The sequence below is a fragment of the Camelina sativa genome, chromosome 11 (assembly GCF_030686135.1).
Source record: "Camelina sativa cultivar CO46 ecotype springtype chromosome 11, ASM3068613v1".
Classification (NCBI taxonomy): domain Eukaryota; kingdom Viridiplantae; phylum Streptophyta; class Magnoliopsida; order Brassicales; family Brassicaceae; genus Camelina; species Camelina sativa.
Genome location: NC_141890.1, coordinates 38,480,835 through 38,499,496, shown reverse-complemented (window position 1 = coordinate 38,499,496; position 18,662 = coordinate 38,480,835). Strand labels below are relative to the sequence as shown.

Genomic DNA, 18,662 nt, shown 5'->3' with positions numbered 1-18,662 from the left:
AATTGGTTTACAAAAAATTAAACGAAAAGTAATCAGATTAGACGAATTATAATCTAACTAGACAAACATAATTAAATAATTGATGCTACATGAAGATTAGTCGTTAATCGAGTCGGAAATGATGAATCTAACAATTTTATGAGGTATAATCAATGATAGGCTGGGATTTTTAAAACCGGAATCTATGTAGTAGAATTATGTACATGTAGAAGAGAGTGTAGTCGGTCATGCGGCATTGGTCGGTCATCTATCACCACGAGTGGCCTCAGATTGTGTGAAAACTCTTTATCTTTAGGACTTGTTGTCCCCCTTATTTATTTTGTTATTTTCATGGTTTCAAGTCAAGCTCTAAAGTTTGTTTGTTGTATATTTTAAGAACAATATTTGTAGTTTACTTTTCCTTCTGTGTAAGTTTATTGGTTTGTTTGGCTCCACTTTAATCTAATATAATGGAGTGTTTGATGTAAAAAAAAAAAAAAAAAAAAAAAAGAAGAAGAAGAAGAGAGTGTAGAACAATTGTCGTCGGAGACTATTAATAGTCAAGTTACAATACATATATTTATATAGATATAGAGGTATACTTAAACATAAGTACATAAGTTAAAAAATAAAAGTACATAAGTTTCAAAAATCTAAATTAATATATACAAACATCGGATGCTTTGTTGCTTGTAATCTCCATCATCTCGTAGCATGGTTGACCTTCAATTCAACACGACGGTAGATATCTCAACAAAGTTAAACAAAACCAAAATCGTTATTTAGTTAATTTTTACGAGTTTTGTCTTCATCCTGATTTCTGTCTCAAATGAATAAATCTTGCAAAACGAAGAGAGAGACCGAGACGTTAGTGTTATTTTCTTAAATAAAATAAAATACAATGTTCATTGTATCCCCTACCCATTTTTCAGGAAAATCAAAATTATATTGATAAAACCAGAGTCAATACGATAATTATATAAGGTTGACCAATTTGATGCCGCACATGTCAATCTTGTTACAAAGTACAAACGCTAGTCGTCGAAAGAGTAAGTGGATATCTGAAAGAAACTAAATGAAATAGCATCAAAACATCTCAAGTATGATATGAATGATATTTCGTAATTATCTTCTTGTTATTTCATGTATTCAGCATTTCCATAATTAGGAAACTAACGTTTGTAAATAAGACTATTAATAATATAATAAATAGTTTATACACCCACATGACAAAACAAAATCCTTTCTCTTATAGAAAAAAAAAAAAAATCCTTTCTCTTTTACTTCATCTTCTTGTCAACATTTCATACATATATATATATAGTTTCCCTTCTTCAATAATTTTATTACAGTTCAAATTCAAATTATTTAATCTATTTTATTGGTATTTTATATACCATATTAATGCACATTATAACATATAATGAAGGCTAAGGACGACATAAGTTTTAAGAACGAATTTTGGATTTGCTATATTTGGCGAAAATCCAATACCAAAAAAGACAACTAAATAGTTGCTTAATGACTATGTTTGATAAATGCATAATGTTGGGTTATTTTTTATATTTTGAATTAATATTTTATGTGACGTCAAGATCAAACTTTTTAGTTAATTACTTTTCTTTTCATTATTTAATTTAATTATAGTTTTTTTTCGAGTTTAGGTGACAGTCTTTCGTTTGTCTCTTCATTTGGATGGTAGTCTACGGCTATTGTTCACTGAAAATGATACAAAATTATGCTTTTCTAATTTTCGAGTACTTATATATATATATATATATATATATTTTGTGTGGAATGAGAAATATATTCCATGAATAAATTGATACATACTTCATACTTGATCCACCACTCACAATTGTCACAAATATCATAGTGACCATCATCGTATAATATTTAGAGTAGAGTTCTGTCTCCGAAAATAAAAATTGCTGATCATGAAAGCTAATTGATATAAATTTTTAAAATTAAATAATTTTTTTAAAAGTAAAGACATTAATATGGTCAACAGCACATTTACAGTGACAACATTACCAAAAGAAAATTGTGGTTATATATACTAGAGCAAAATAGAAAATATTTGAATGGTGATCAAGTGTGTTGCCGTATCTTTGTTGTTCCAGTTGCATTTTAAAATGATTACCATATATCTCCTTTATTTAGAAAAAAAAAATTTATATATTGAACAAAAAATTTACATAATTTTCCCCCTTTCTCTTACTCTCGCCTTTTTTATTCTTTCATATGGTCTAGTGTTAAACAATAAGATGTTTTTGCAAGATTTTCAAATTCAGCATCATGCGGTTTCTTCTTAGGATTGGTAGAACTCTTCCGATGAATAATAGAAACATGCATCACGAAAAAGAAAAAAACGAAATAACAATTGGTATAAAGTTTTTTTTTTAAGTATTTAAAGTCTTGTTTACTTGTTACGTCATGCAATGGGTTTTTACTTTTAGATCTACGTGATTATACAAACATGTATATACCCTATAGATAAATTGCACAACGGCCCTGAAACAAGAAAGACTGAGAAATATGAAGAAGACATATGGAAGAACTCAAAAAAAAAAGGTAAATACAAAAAACAACAAGAAGAACGAACAACCTCGAGAAGATAAACTGTAATAACTACATACACCAAGGCACGCATATGTATTCTACATATTTATAATATAATGTACAAATATCAATATGTTTGCACCAAAAAAAGAAGGTACAAATATCAATATAAGTGTAACTTTTCAGGTGTTTTTAATCCTAATACACCATTTTTCTTTTCACTACAAAGAAAAAGAAGATAAAAAAAAAAAGTGAAAATAAATTTGCAAATTATAGTGTCTTGTTCCTTTTTTATTTGCATTTTATTTTGTTTTTTTAAGTGTCTTTATATACATAATTTTTAGATATGTAGTTATTAAAAAAAATGATAAAGGCAAAATAGAAAAACGAAATTGGAAGAGCATCGGATTTGCAGTTCTCTCTCGTGGAGTCTTTCCCTTGGACACTTCCTCACTTCACCTCGATTCCCATTCACAAGTCACAACTTTTCTCTCTGCCTATAGATATAGATGTTCACATGCATATTTTATACTATTATATATCTATCAATATATCCGTTAGTTATACTCCCAATAAATTTACAACTTTTGATTTCCTTAAAATCTAATTATATATAATTATTAGGTGTAAATGGTGTGTAGGCTTTGCTAGCATTTTCGTCCACTAAAATAGACTAACACCAAATTTTTATATTGTTAGACAGTATTGTTGTTATACGTGCAATAATGTTTGAGAGTGATCACGCAGTTGAATGCATTTTTCATGTAAAGAAGAGTTAAGATATTTATGAAAATATTTTTGGAAAAGCTCCAAACAGTACTTTCGATCGATTGGCAACGTGTTTTTTTTTGTTTTGGGTTTTTGGGTTCTAATTTTTAATCGTTTGGTTTTTCTGTAGATTTTAATTTTATTTTAAATTATTCTTTGGTATTGGTTTTGTGCTGGTTTTTTTTACTTTTTAACACTATTTTCTGAAGAAAAAAAAAATCTGTTTATTATGTTCAGGTGAAAGAAATTGACCAATCGTAACGACGGCTGGTCCGAACATCAGTAGAAATTATGAATCGAAGATCTGGAATTTCTATGATTTATCAAAAGAAAATAGAATTAATCAATCACACCATAACACATAAACGTTGAAGAAAGGTAAATACTCTAATTGATAAGAACGCATAATGGTATTTTCTAATGCGTTATTATCAAAAATCTAAAACTTGCCCGCAAGCAAGAAGTATAGAAACAGCTAACTGGACATAATTAATATAGTATGTGATATTGTTATCTTTGTACACTGACACGAAATAACTACGCTTCTTTAACAACAACAATAATAATAATAATAATAATAATAATAATAATAATAATAATAATAATAACTACGTTTTACTTTCTGTGTTATAGATTGATGTTTAGAACTTTTTACACATTTTAAGAAAACAATGATTACTGAATTTAAATATATTTTTTTTACTAAAGAAATATTATTTAATTTTAAACCAATAACAATTCAAAATTTTAAATATTTTCAATGATTACTTCTTAAAGTTTACAAAACATCAATCTTTGTGAAACAAAAAAATATCCCAAAACATCAATTTTTATGGGACAGAAGGAGTAATATTTTATCGAATCCACATACTTCTATAGTAAGTTTTGGAATCTATACTAGTGTGGTTGATGGGTCAAATAATCTAATCTCAGTGACCAAGATTTACCATGAATTGGTATCTAAACGTACGAGGTATCAATTGGGCATGTTCGTTTTATTGACGCAGGCGACTGCGGCAACGGCAAACACAATTTTTTTAATCGCCGTATCTAATCGACGTTTAAAATGAGAAGATGTGTTTGCTGCTGCGTTACGTCGCAGGTACCTGCAACAATCAAACGAACCATAATAGTTGTGGTTGTCGCAATCGTAGGTACTTGCGGCCATGAAACGAACATGCTCCATGTTATCAAATCACTATGACAACGGTCTAGTTTTTCAAGGGTGTATGAATTTTCGATTGGATTGTATTTAAAGTACGTGTACATGCTATAATTATTTATAAATATGGGATTGAGAAAAAACAAAAAGAAAAACAAACAAAAAAAAGTCAACGTGAGGGATTTGACTCAACACTACCGTTCAGAAAGCAAAGCGTGGAGTGGAGGAAACAAAGAACTAGTCGTTCCAAATCCTTCTTTACTTTTTACGTTACCCAATAATACCCACCAGTATCTATAAAAAAATCACAAGTAGGTTTTGTTTACACACGTAGTCACATTTTGTAATAGTTTTTTTTTTTACACATTTTGTAATACTTATTATAGTTAAAATCTATACATAGTAATAGTATACCACAAGATTAATTTACCTATCAATCTCGATTAGGTTTGAAGTTTTAGGTTATCCCTCTGGCTCACTTTCAAAAGACAAACACTAATCACTAATATACTCTATCCGTTTCAAAATATAAGATGTTTTGAGTGAAAGCACACAGATTAAGAAATAACCACTTTAAAAAAATTCAACCAATCATAAACAAAACTGCATAAAATAAATAATAAAAAAATATAAAAATAATCTAAAAGTTACTTAAAAGTTGAAAGCATTTTATATTATGAAACAAAGAAAAACCTCTAAAACATTCTATATTATGAAACGGAGGGAGTATTAGATTTCAATTTTATAACAGAGTTGCATTCAAAATAAATAAATAAAAACTTAACTCTTTCCTAAATAGTTCTCACTTAGTTGGATACTTGGATGTAAACATTCTTTTCTCTCCACTTTAAAAAAAAAAATTTCAAAATTAATAATAGCACAAAATGATCAAAATAGCATGTTAAATTTGATTTGATTGACTCTAAGCATATATATGTGAATTACTATAATTATATGATTCATTCCAATCAATAATTGAATATGAATAGTTTGATACCCGTATTAAGTAATTCCATTGGTCATACTAGGATTTAAAAGACATGTAAAGATTAGTGAAGCAAAACAAAACAAAAACAAATAGTTATATGTTATACCAATAGCTTTTGAAACAAAAAGACAACAACAAGTAATGATACAGACTAAGGTTTTATATAAAAGGAACAAGAACCACCCAACCAACATTATATTTTTATTCTATTATCAGATTGAAATATAAACATCACTCCTCTCCCTGCCTCTCTCACTCACACACAATATATACACATATAAATATTTCTATGTGCCCGTGTGATATTAACAGCTGTATCAATCTTCTCTCTTTGAAAACACACAGATCTCTATCTACCTCTCTTGCTTTACCATGTCGGAGAAACGTATAGGCATGGTGGAGAAAAGTAACAACAAGAGACAAAGAGTGGCACAAGATCGTCCCGAATTCAGTATCAACGACCATCACGACGTTCTTGTGGAAATCCTTCGGCGACTAGACGGTCCATCTCTCTGTTCAGCCGCATGTGTGTGCCGTCTTTGGTCGGCCGTGGCTCGTAACGACTCTATATGGGAAGAGCTCTGTTTCCAACAAGTGTCACCACGACCGTCTTTGTCCCTTCGATCCGTAGTGTCGGCCCTCGGCGGCTATAGATGTCTCTACTTCCTGTGTATCCGTCCTGTCCTCGCACGGCTCCCTAAGTTCCTATGGACACGAGACCAGCTTCAGCTCTCACTATCTCTTTACTGTGTCCATTACTACGAACGTCTCTACGTCGGCGCGTGGATTGGAGACGCGCCACCTTCATCACTCATGTTCCTTCGGAAGCCTGTTAACGTCGTCTGAACCGGTACCGGAACCAGAATGGTCCGTTATTTATTTTTTCCTCACGATTAATAAATTATTATTAGTTCCCAAGATTTGTATTCTTTTATCAGATTATTTTTTTATTCCGACTTTTACGGTTACGAAATTTCGATTTCTTCATTTTGCATTACAAGATTTTATTAAGAAACGTGATCTTTTTTTTTTTTTTTCCCTCCCATAGCTAGTAAGATACTGCCAACGTGTAGCTGTTTTGTCTCGTCTACTTTTTTTTTCTTTATATCTAGTCTTAGCATCATTATTTTCGTTGATTATGCCATATGAGTGTTTTTTTTTGGGGGGGGGGTTAACGTAAAGATATACTAAAGAAGAAGTTTTAGCAAAAAAAAAAGTAGAAGAAGTTATTGACACCTTTTTTTGTGTGGAGAGGAGACATTATAAAATGCAAGATAAAGTGATATTCTAATCAAATTTTCATTTTAGAAAACTTGTTTGTTTGTATCTTTCATATGCGATTAGTACCAATGAAAAGATGATTTTATGGTTGTGAGGTTTCATTAACGAAAACAAATTTAAGTTACACGAACATCCTAGAAAGTCACTGTATGGTTAACCAAAAATCCTAGAAAGTATTTTTGTAGGAAAACCAGTGTAGTTGTGATGGAACCTACATAGCTTTACTGTGAGAAGACCAGAAAATCTAGTGTTGTCCTTGTTGGGGAGAATTTGTCTCGAAATGTTTCTGTATTATTGCCAAAGACTATTGAACAAGAGTTCGGTGGTTGTGGGCGAACTAAAACACTCCGACACACAAACAGTTTCGCCTCTTATTACATATGGTCTGTCTAATTCGGCAAGCCGATTTTTCCTTTGAACAGTTTCTTAAAGTTTTAACTGCAACATAAAATGAAATAAAAAGAAAATTCATTACATATATTCAAAAATGTTCAAAGCCCCTATCCAATCTTACAAAACCAAAATCCCCTAAGTTCAAAAAACTTGTTCACATGATAGTTTTGTGCGCAGTACACTAAACACTAGTACTCAATTGCATACAAAAAAAAAGTAAAAATAATGAATTACCTCGTAAAGATGGCATTCCCCATCCACATGCTAATTCAGCAACCATCGATCGGATCATGCAATTAATAGAATCATATGATTCATTCATATCACTTAGTCTCATGCTCAATAAATTTTATATGCACTCTTAAGTAAAAACTACAATAATCTCTACAACATACACACATTTCTTACTGGTCAATAGTCCATACAAGTAACAATAATTTATATTGATCTAAAAGTATTGACAGCTTGGTTCTATAATAATTTTCAATCATGATTTTAGATATTATGATAGTATGCAGGACTGATAGTATGATATGACCTTATTATAACAATCGTATATCATGACATTTTGACTCACGCTCTTATGTCTAACCTTGATAGCCAAGTCTTGTACCAAGTATCAACCATTCATCTTGAGCCACTACGATTGGATAGTTCAATCCTATAATAACCGTCCATCTTAACCAAATGTATTTTATTAACTACAATCCATTCCGATCTACTGTCCATTAATCATAAAATTAAATTACTTTTCATAAGCCTAGTTAAGATTGCCACCTTCATGCCTTAAAGAAACATGGCATAATCACCACATTATAAAACTACATTACTCAGAAACCACCTAAACCAATCACACCTACCTTCGAATAAAGTAACCACACACCTTTCTTTAACAAAACTTACAAGAAATTCTATATATCATGCAATAGTCATTACAGATTAAACCACATTTTACCAATTAACGCCTAGTTAAGATTCCCACCTTCATGGATCAAATAGTGTTCACATCACAGCCACGAACACCAAAGACATTCTTCAATATTAGCGTCAAAGTAACAATATCACTCTGTTTTTGACCAAAGAGTTACCAATCGGAGTAATTGGGCAAAATGATATTTCTACCATTTTTAGAAAATATAGCGTAAATCTCTTTTAGTTTTTGTGAAGTAAAACGTAAGACTACTTTTCAATTTTATTATTCTCTATCAAATTCTTTCGTTTTTCTTTTCTTTTTTTTTTTTTTTTCCTGTGCACCATTCTCTTTTAAATTCTTTTTTTTTTCCCTTTCAGTTACTCCCATGTGTACCAATACAAACCGTATAATATTTCGTATATTTCCAAAACACATAAAAACTTTGAACATTCATTTTGTTGGTGAATCTAGAAAAACTGATTCAAATCAATATCATTAGTCATTACATATATTGACTCCAATAGCTAGAATTTATTTGATGTGTTTTGTTGTTTATCAATAAGCTTTGCTTGTGAGTTTTCTATTTTTATTTTATTAAAGCTTTTTTTTTTTTTTCACCTTCTTAGTTGAATTAACTTGGATTTGCTAAAAACATGTTAATTTATAAATTCTTAGAATTCTAGTCTTATTCAAATCGGACCATACATACTAATAATATTTTGGTCTTCGGAGGTTTGAATCTGTCGGGTAGACCGGATTTACTCAATTGACATGCCTAGGAACAAGACCATTGCTTAAATATCATAGGTGGCTCTATATATTAGTTTCTTACGAGCTTCAAAAGTTGGGCATTGTGTATGAGTTTTAGGCATTCAAGTGTCGTCCACAAGAATTTGTTACGTCACCACATACTCAAATTCAGCATCTATATTCAAGTTCAATTACACTATGTAAATTTAAGGAGGTATTACAGATTTTAAACTTATATAGTCTAGTGATTTGTGATGGATTGTCGCAGTGTCATCACCCAAATTCAAACTTACATGATGTGAATATGAATATTTGATGCCAAAAAAAAAAGAAAATATATAAGATGAGCTAGGGATGAATGAGATATCTTTGTATCTACCTTTGTTGTATGTAGTATATAAACGTTGGAAACGTTAAGTTAGGTGACCACAAAGAAAAAAAGAGTTGGCTTACTTAAATGCCGATCAAAAATATACTAAGGGCCCATTCGCAAATAACAGCGTGCCTTGATATTGACATTACCACATCTAACTATATTGGCCCATATAATCATTTTCTTCTGTTTATTTCACTCATTTTGCCTAATTAAAGCTTAATTGTGTGCATATATAAATTTCTTACCGGTTACGTAATTTTAATTTGTGTTACTTATGTAGTACTTAAGTATCCAGATTTATATTTATAGAAGTTTTTCATGTACATGCAATGCAAGTATGGCGACTTTTTTTGTGTTTAAGTATCCCATTATTGTATCATATGGACATTCAATTTGTTTAGAGATATGCGAGTAATGATAGACTTTTGTGACTTTATGATTACGTTATACAAATTGGTTTTGATTTTTATACAGTCGTTTCATTTTGGAAACAAGAAAAATCTAACATATAAACAAAACGGATCGGCGATGAACGTTTTATTTTTGTCTTTTTCTATTAGTTCCCATGCACATTGGACTTCATAGAGAAGAATATATCATATTCAATCTAAAAACTGACATAGCTTTCGTCTAAATCAATAATGGAGTGAGAGAACCTATCATATATAGTCTTGAGGACTTTTGACCCATTCACTCTGAAATGTTCCTATCAGCCTTACCATCTTCCCTTCAAACACTAATATATATATACAATTATATCTGGACATCAAAACCAGACCACTGAGAGCACACCAAACATCATGATCCAATACACATGCTAAACCAGTCCGTATGTAGCATTTTGGAAGATCTTTGCGCAAATGAAGTTCTGATCTAGCACAAGACATAGGGTTAATTATTCACTTTTTTTTTTTTTTTTTTAACAAACAGGGTTAATTATTCACCAGCAAACTAATTCTAAGAAGACTAATGGTTCAGGAGGAAATAGCAATGGAGAGGAGGCATTGTTGCTTTAGTTAAGTACATTTACAAGGTACAACCAAGGATAATATGAAAGATTCGTTCTATAAAGGAGAGAAGGATACAAATGTAATTAGTGCTTATAGAAACCCTATTGTATGAGACTATATATATTGTACATTCCCTAATGAATAAGATACGCTCAGTCTTATTATGGTATCAGAGCCATAAAAGGTTAAAACCCTAATTTTTTTTTCTCTCGATCGCCGTTTCTTTCAAATTCTCTCCTCTCTCTCTTCCTCTTCTTTCTCGTTCCTCTGTCGATCATGTCTGCAACTTCTGAAGTCGTTGCCCCCGCCGATGCGTCATCCCTCGTTAACGTTAATATGTCTAACGTTACGAAGCTCACCTCCACTAACTTCCTGATGTGGAAACGACAAGTTCATGCCTTATGCAATGGCTATGATCTTGCCGGTTATCTTGATGGTTCAACGATCACCCCTGATGCCACTCTTACCACCGACGGCACCACCACCGTTAATCCTGCCTACAAACATTGGCAAAGGCAGGATCAGCTACTACTCTCGAGTCTTCTCGGTGCTATCTCCTTATCGGTGCAGCCTCTTCTCTCCAAAGCCAATACGTCGGCTGAGATCTGGAGTACTCTTACCAATACCTATGCTCAACCGAGTAGAGGTCACATTCTTCAGATCCGTGAGCAGCTAAAACAATGGAAGAAGGGTACTAAATCCATTGAAGACTACTTCAATGGCTTTACCACACGTTTTGATCAACTAGCGTTACTTGCTAGTCCGATCCCGCATGAAGACCAGATTGACTACATACTTGGTGGTCAACCTGATGAGTACAAACAAGTTACAGATCAGATCGCCGGACGTGACACACCGCCGTCACTTATGGTTCTCCATGAGAAACTCATCAACCAAGAGCTAAAGATTCAAACGTTGCTCACCGCATCCTCGTCAATTTCGGCTTCTGCGAACATTGCTTCTCATAAAGGTCACAACACTCAGGGTCATCAGCAATCACGTGGAAATAATACCATGTCCCAACAACGTAACCAGTTTCAGTCCCGTTCTATCTCGCGTGGTCGTGGTTACCAAGGGCGTTGTCAGATTTGTGGCGTACACGGTCATAGTGCAAGGTGGTGTTCTCAGCTGCAATCCTCTGGTCGTGGTTACTCTAACTCTGGCGGCGGATATCAAGCTAGTTCACCACCTCCGTGGCAGCCACAAGCCAACTTTGCGGCGACTCCATCCTACAACCTGACTCCCTGGATCCTCGATAGTGGAGCTACACACCATTTGACTTCTGATCTCTCCAACCTATCTATACATCTGCCGTATAATGGTGGTGAAGAGGTCAAAATAGCTGATGGTTCGGGTATTCCCATAACACAAATGGGTTCTGGTTTGCTTCCTACTCCATCTCGCTCTCTTAAGCTTCAAGATATCTTATATGTCCCTGATGTCTGTAAAAATTTAATTTCGATATATCGCTTGTGCAATAATAATCAAGTGTCTGTGCACTTCTATCCTGCGTACTTTCAGGTGAAGGATCTCAGCACGGAGGTCCAGTTACTCCAAGGCAGGACTAGGAATGAGTTATATGAGTGGCCGGTTACACGCACTACCAGTTCCGCTTTCTCGGCATCACCATCACCAAAAACCGACCTCTCATCATGGCATTTCCGACTTGGGCATCCTACTATCTCGACTTTAAAAGCTATTGTTTCAAATTTTTCTTTACCACTTTCAAACACTTCTCAAAAACAATTGTCGTGTACCGACTGTTTGATCAATAAAAGCCACAAACTCCCTTTTTCTACAAACACAATCAAATCATCACACCCTCTTGAATATCTTTATTCTGATGTGTGGACATCACCAATTTTCTCTATTGATCAGTTCAAATACTATCTTGTGATTGTGGATCATTACACAAGATATACGTGGTTATATCCCTTGAAACAGAAATCTCAAGTCAAGGAGGTTTTTATAGCTTTCAAAGCTTTGGTGGAAAATCGCTTTCAAAGTCGAATCCGAACGTTGTATACGGATAATGGCGGTGAATTCATTGTGTTACGTTCTTTTTTGGCGGCTAGTGGTATATCACATTTGACAACACCGCCCCACACACCGGAACACAACGGTCTCGCAGAAAGAAAACATCGTCACATAGTTGAGACGGGTTTATCTCTCCTGAGTCATGCATCGGTACCGAAGACATATTGGTCCTATGCGTTTGCTACAGCCACTTATCTTATCAACCGCATGCCTACGGACGTGTTGCATGGTATGTCTCCGTATGCTAAATTATTCAACCAGTCACCAAATTATCTGAAGCTGCGTGTGTTTGGCTGTACGTGCTTTCCATGGCTCCGCCCGTATCAGACGAACAAACTTGATGACCGTTCTACTCCGTGTGTTTTTATTGGGTACTCTCTCACCCAAAGTGTTTATTTATGCATGGAGCTCACAGCCGGTAGAGTGTATACGTCTCGACACGTTCAGTTCATTGAGACGAGCTTTCCGTTTTGCTTGTTGACACAACCGCCACCGTCGACTGACTCGGCTACGTCATCACCACCGCATGCCCCCGTTAGTTATGTGCCCTCGCCACTCACTCATTCCCCCTCGCCGTCGTGCTCGGATCCTCACCCAATGCCACCTACCTCCCCACCGCTTCCTTCAGTCGTGTCTCCTCGGTCTCCGTCTGAATCACCATCACAGGTACGATCTCATAACTCTTTATCGCTTGAGCTGCAGCCTTCCTTGTCCGATAATGCACCAAACAATTCTCACTCAAACCCAACTCTTAGCCCAACAACAACAGGCCCACATACTTTACAACCATCAACCCCACAAAATTCGCCCTCTATCTCACATTAAGGCCCAATTTCGAAAAGTCCAAGCCCATTACAATCTGGTCAATCTTCTTCAATGTCGTCATCTTCCTCCTCGCATCCACCATTGCCAAACACATCCTCCGTTGCTTCTCATCAACAATCCACACCAGAAACTCAATCTCCGTCACCACAACCTCATATAATCCAACCACCATCACCTCCTCAAAATATCCATCCTATGCGAACAAGAGCCAAAAACAACATTACCAAACCCAAACAAAGGCTTAATCTCTCGGCTGCAAAATCTCCGGTGATACCCACGACTGTGGCTCAAGCGCTTAAAGACCCTAATTTTCGTAAGGCTATGACTGAGGAGATCGACGCACAGATGCGGCACCGCACATGGGATCTGGAAGCACCTGATCCGTCGTAGCATGTTATACCATGTAAGTGGATTTTTACACTCAAATATCGTACTGATGGGTCCATTGAAAGGTACAAGGCGCGACTCGTTGCTCGAGGCTTCAATCAACAGCAAGGACTAGACAATTCGGAAACCTTTAGTCTGGTCATAAAATCGACTACTGTGCGGCTGGTACTTGAGATAGCGGTTAAACGAGAGTGGAGCATTCATCAGGTTGACATCAATAATGCGTTCCTCCAAGGTACACTCAATGAAACAGTTTATGTCTCGCAGCCGCCAGGATTCGTGGATCATGATCGTCCTCACCATGTATGTAGACTCCGGAAGGCTCTCTATGGTTTGAAACAAGCTCCTCGAGCTTGGTATCAAGAACTGCGTAATTTTCTGATTCAACTCGGTTTCATAAACTCACTCTCGGATACGTCGTTGTTCACGTACAAACACAATCGGGAGTTTCTTTATGTCTTGGTCTACGTAGACGACATTATCATTGCTGGTCCATCGTCTCTGGTTAAACCATTCAATGCCTCTCTTGCTTCTCGTTTTGCACTCAAAGATCTTGGTCCTCTAAGCTACTTTCTTGGCATTGAGGCAATCAGAACGAAACAAGGATTACACCTGATGCAGCGAAAGTATATCACCGATTTGTTAGCATGCACGAACATGCTTGGTGCGAAGCCAGTGGCGACGCCGATGTCCCAGTCACCGCTCACGTTACACTCCGGGACACCTCTTGCTGATGCTAAACCATACCGCATGGTTATTGGGACTCTATAGTACTTGGCGTTTACCCGTCTGGACATTGCATTTGCGGTAAACCGTCTCTCTCAATATATGCACCAACCAACCACGGATCATTGGCAGGCTGCTAAGAGGATTTTACGTTACCTCGTTGGTACAACTTCTCATGGTATTTTCATTCGCTCGGACTGTCTTCTTACTGTCCATGCTTTTTCAGACGCTGACTGGGGTGGTGATAAAAGTGATTGTATCTCCACAAATGCGTATATTGTCTACTTTGGGGGAAGTCCGATTTTGTGGTCCTCCAAGAAACAGAGGAGTGTCGCTCGATCCTCCACAGAGGCAGAGTACCGTGCGGTTGCAAACACAGCCTCGAAACTTCAGTGGATATGCTCACTTCTTTCTGAATTGGGCATCACCTTATCAGCAGCACCGGTTATATACTGTGATAATATGGGAGCTACCTATCTTTGTTCAAATCCTGTTTTCCACTCAAGAATGAAGCATATAGCAATTGATTATCACTTCGTGCGTGGCTATATTCAATCCGGTGCCTTGCGTGTCTCCCATATCTCGACACATGATCAGTTGGCCGACGCTTTGACAAAGCCTCTACCTCGGCCACGTTTTCAAGAACTAGCTTACAAGATTGGAGTTAAGTCACTGTCTCCATCTTGAAGGGGTGTATAAAGGAGAGAAGGATACAAATGTAATTAGTGCTTATAGAAACCTATTGTTTGAGACTATATATATTGTACATTCTCTAATGAATAAGATACGCTCAGTCTTATTACGTTCCTCTTATAACCAGATCTACATTTCTTTTCAAACGTAATTGATGTTTTAAGAGATTAATCATTAATGATCTGACATGAAACTCTGCAATAGGTTTGCAACATTTGTTGAACGGTTTTGTTGTTCAAAAAAAACTGTTGAATGGTTTTACACTGAGCTTCACCATCTCTTCTAATATCAACTAGAATTTGTCTATTTCTACTAAGCAGAGGACACACATCTTACGCATGTGTCAAGCATTGGCAATTGTAAGACGTCTTTTAAATTATCTAATAACTAGATTAGGACCCATGGTAGAGCAATTGAAATTTATTTATTTATATTATAATTTTAAAATAAAATTTAATTGATATGATTCTTTTAAAAAGTTTTTTTTGAATAAAACATTATGCAATAAACTAATCTGCTAAATAAGATGGCTTGAAAAAAACATATAAATTTTATGTTTTATATTGTTAATTTTGTAATTTTATGTATAAAAAATGGTTATGTTTGTTGTTTGTTTTTATTTTAATTTTTGAACATGTTTGGTGAAAGTTTTTTAATATGACCCGTGCTTAGGTAAGATTTTATTTTCAACTGCACAATAAGATCTTCGAAATCACGATTAAGTATGATAAATTGCCAAAATTTTAATCCTTTTTACGCCTAAAAGTATATTTTTATGTCTAACAGTATATATTTTGTAATAATATATGGAATACTAAAGATTTTGTTTAGAAAATTATATAAATTATTGGAATATTCTTTTTAAGAGGATTCTTTGGGATATTCTTAAGTGTATTCATATAGCCCACATATTGACTAATTAATGTATAACGTTTTTTGTAACCAACCTATATTTAATCTATAACATATTTGTAACCAACTTATAAAAATTATATAATCTACTAAAAAAGGTGGTGTACTTCCATTTTATTATATAGGGGATAGTAAATGACTATTGTTGACCCTCTAGTTAGAAGAATATTATAGTTTTGATTTTCTCAAAAGATTTAAACACATTGAAACTTAGTTTTGAGGTAAACAAACTATCTTTTAAAAACTTTCAACGGCTAATTTTTTTTTTTTCTGGAACTTACGCAATTAATTCATATAAAGTAGTAATCGCTTGAATCGTGTAGTGGTTAAATGAAATTTCATGAATTTGAATCCAAAGAGAAATATATTTAAGTAATCCACACACATGTGTTTCACCCATCTTTTAGTAACTAACAACCAGTTTGTATGAGTGCACCTCTTTTCTAAAATTTTCATGAATTTGAATCTGAATCCAAAAAGAAATATATTTAAGTAATCCACACACATGTGTTTCACCCATTTTTTAGTACCTAACAACCAGTTTGTATGAATGCACCTCTTTTCTAAAATTTTCACCAAATCATGCTCGTATTGAAAGATGAATTGAAATTTCTCTCCACATAACCACTCCGTGAATATTTTTACCATGTTCTCTATATATGTAAGTATTATCCAACCATCTTTTAGCAAATAGGATTTAATAGATCTTTCAGTATGACTTTAAACATTCATTTTACTGGCACAAAATTAGATATATGAAACATATTTAAAGAAATATTTTAATGGTCTATTAAGAGCACTCCCATCGGTCATACTATTGGGATGTGTTCAAGTTTTTTAATAATAAAAATTAAAAAATTTAAAGTTTTAATCCAAAATATGCGTGATCCGTGTCTCTGCCCACATCATCTCAAATTCGGTAACGTGTCAAGAATTCATTGGTTTTTTCTTTTTCTTCATTTTGCTCCTCTCTCTTTCTCTCTCTCAATACGAACAGAACAAAACGAAACGACGAAAGCAATAATCGATTTATCAAAATCCAATCGAAGTTTTGATCGGTTTCGAGACAAAATGGATCTCTCCAAGTCGTCTTTTTCTTCTCCGATTCCGCTTACTTCTTCTTTGTTAGGTCAGAAATTTTTGGTGACACAATCGTCGCGCCGCAGCTTCGTCTCCAACCAGAGGTCGGATAAGATCCCATAGTGAGTCTCACTCAAAATTATGTATCCAATTTTGTAATTTTCAGAGGTTCTAGGATTAAATTGTTAACGAAGCTTCTTCTAATTCTCTATTGTTGTGCACATTGGAGATAATATTATTTGTTTCTGTTTTTTTTTTTTTTATATCAACAGTCGAACAAGAATTGTGTTTCGTTTTGCAGTTTTGTAGAAATTGTATGTGTTTGAAAGGTTTGAAGCTAAGTATAAGGTATACTGAGGTCTTTTTCTATATAAGGTATATATAGGTCTGAAACTTGGCAATGTAAAGAAGAAACAATGAGCTCCAATGGTGGTGGCGACGACTATAGCACCAAAAGTATTATAATACATTACCAACTATTTTGACCATTGCTTGGTGTTTCTGTTGTTATAGATTGGTGCTTGCTTTGCTCGCCATTGCTTGTGGAACTCGACGAGTGTCTTGGTTCCTTCTGCGGAGTTTTCTAGCTTATCTAGCAAACCCATGATTTTCTTCTTTCCTCTACTCGAAAGTTTATTGATTTTGTTGCTTACATACACCTTTTGGGCTATGAGGTTAATTTCATGCTTTCTGTGGTCTGTGGAATGGGTCTTTCTTAATTATCTCACTGGGCGTTTTGCTTTACTCTTATGTTTAACTGAGTTTAGTGGAGAAAGATTCATAAAAGGCTAGTATTGATGTTCATAAAATGCATTCATAAAAGGCTAGTTTTTGTTAATTCTTGTTTGATGCTCTTTTGTTAGGTTCTGAGTCAGCTGCTGGTGAAGAAACTGATGCTCTTGAGTCCCAAAATGCTGCCGTACTAATTAATAACCGTGGCGATGGTATTTAACTTTGTGACAATCTTCTTGGCTTTGATGTTTGTTGTTTCCATGTGTATGTGGCGTTTTCATTTGTGATTTGGTGATGATGATAGGTTTGCTTACGGCTGTTCATAAGGATTATTTTAGAGTTGTGAACTCGAGGGATTTGCTTTTTAACGATTGTGGTGACAGAGTTGCGCAGTTGCTACATGTAGAATTAGTTCCCCCTTACTCTCAGCACGATGCTCATCAACAAGTTTTGATTGTCAATACTCATTTGCTGTTTCCTCATGATTCAACTTTGTCTATAGTAAGACTGCAGCAGGTAGAAAAATTTGTTATTATTAACTCTGTTATCATTGTGTGATGATTTTTGTATCTTTATAACTAAACAAGATTTTGGTTTTGGGCAGGTTTATAAGATTCTTCAGTATGTAGTGTCACAGTCTTTAAAACACTGTGAATACATAATCGGGCATTAGGTTGAGAGATTTGGCCGAGACTATGATTGATTTATGACATTGACATTCTTCTCCTCAAGCTGGTTCTTGGTGTTGTGGAACTTGTTCTTTGTGTCCTGTCTCTTGCTTCATCGTCTTCGCGTTTTATCTGGAACGATTTCTTCACCTTTTGCCAACGCAATCCCCAGTTTTGTGTCCTGTCTCTTGCTTCTTCTTTTAAGTGTCTTGATTTCATCATCTCTACAACCTGCAGAATTTTCTTCCTTTGCCTCCAACTGCTCGTCTTGCATCATCATCCTCATCTTTACTTGTTCCGTGAAAAGCACTTGAGTATTGATCTTGTTTTATTATATGATGTTTAGCTTTATGTCAGTCACTTATATATTACTCTTTGAATTCAAGAAAGGTTAACAGATTTGTTCTGTTGTATTTCATA

General features: G+C 34.6%; 1 long non-coding RNA gene and 1 pseudogene across 6 annotated transcripts; both read left to right on the top strand.

Annotated features, from left to right (window-relative positions):
* Positions 1-5,672: 5,672 nt before the first annotated feature.
* On the top strand, positions 5,673-6,491 carry LOC104725302 (F-box protein SNE pseudogene; annotated as a pseudogene). The gene has a single exon (XR_015571115.1). The product of XR_015571115.1 is annotated as an F-box protein SNE pseudogene (transcript).
* A 10,169-nt stretch (positions 6,492-16,660) lies between these two features.
* LOC104725301 (uncharacterized) lies at positions 16,661-18,662 on the top strand. Of its 5 annotated transcripts, none has more exons than XR_015572652.1 (6): positions 16,703-16,946; positions 17,144-17,190; positions 17,356-17,516; positions 17,706-17,786; positions 17,879-18,090; positions 18,179-18,662. It is a non-coding gene; the product is annotated as an uncharacterized LOC104725301 (long non-coding RNA). The 5 variants fall into 5 exon arrangements; XR_015572650.1 differs by having other exon boundaries at positions 16,703-16,964; XR_015572651.1 differs by lacking the exon at positions 17,144-17,190 and having other exon boundaries at positions 16,670-16,964.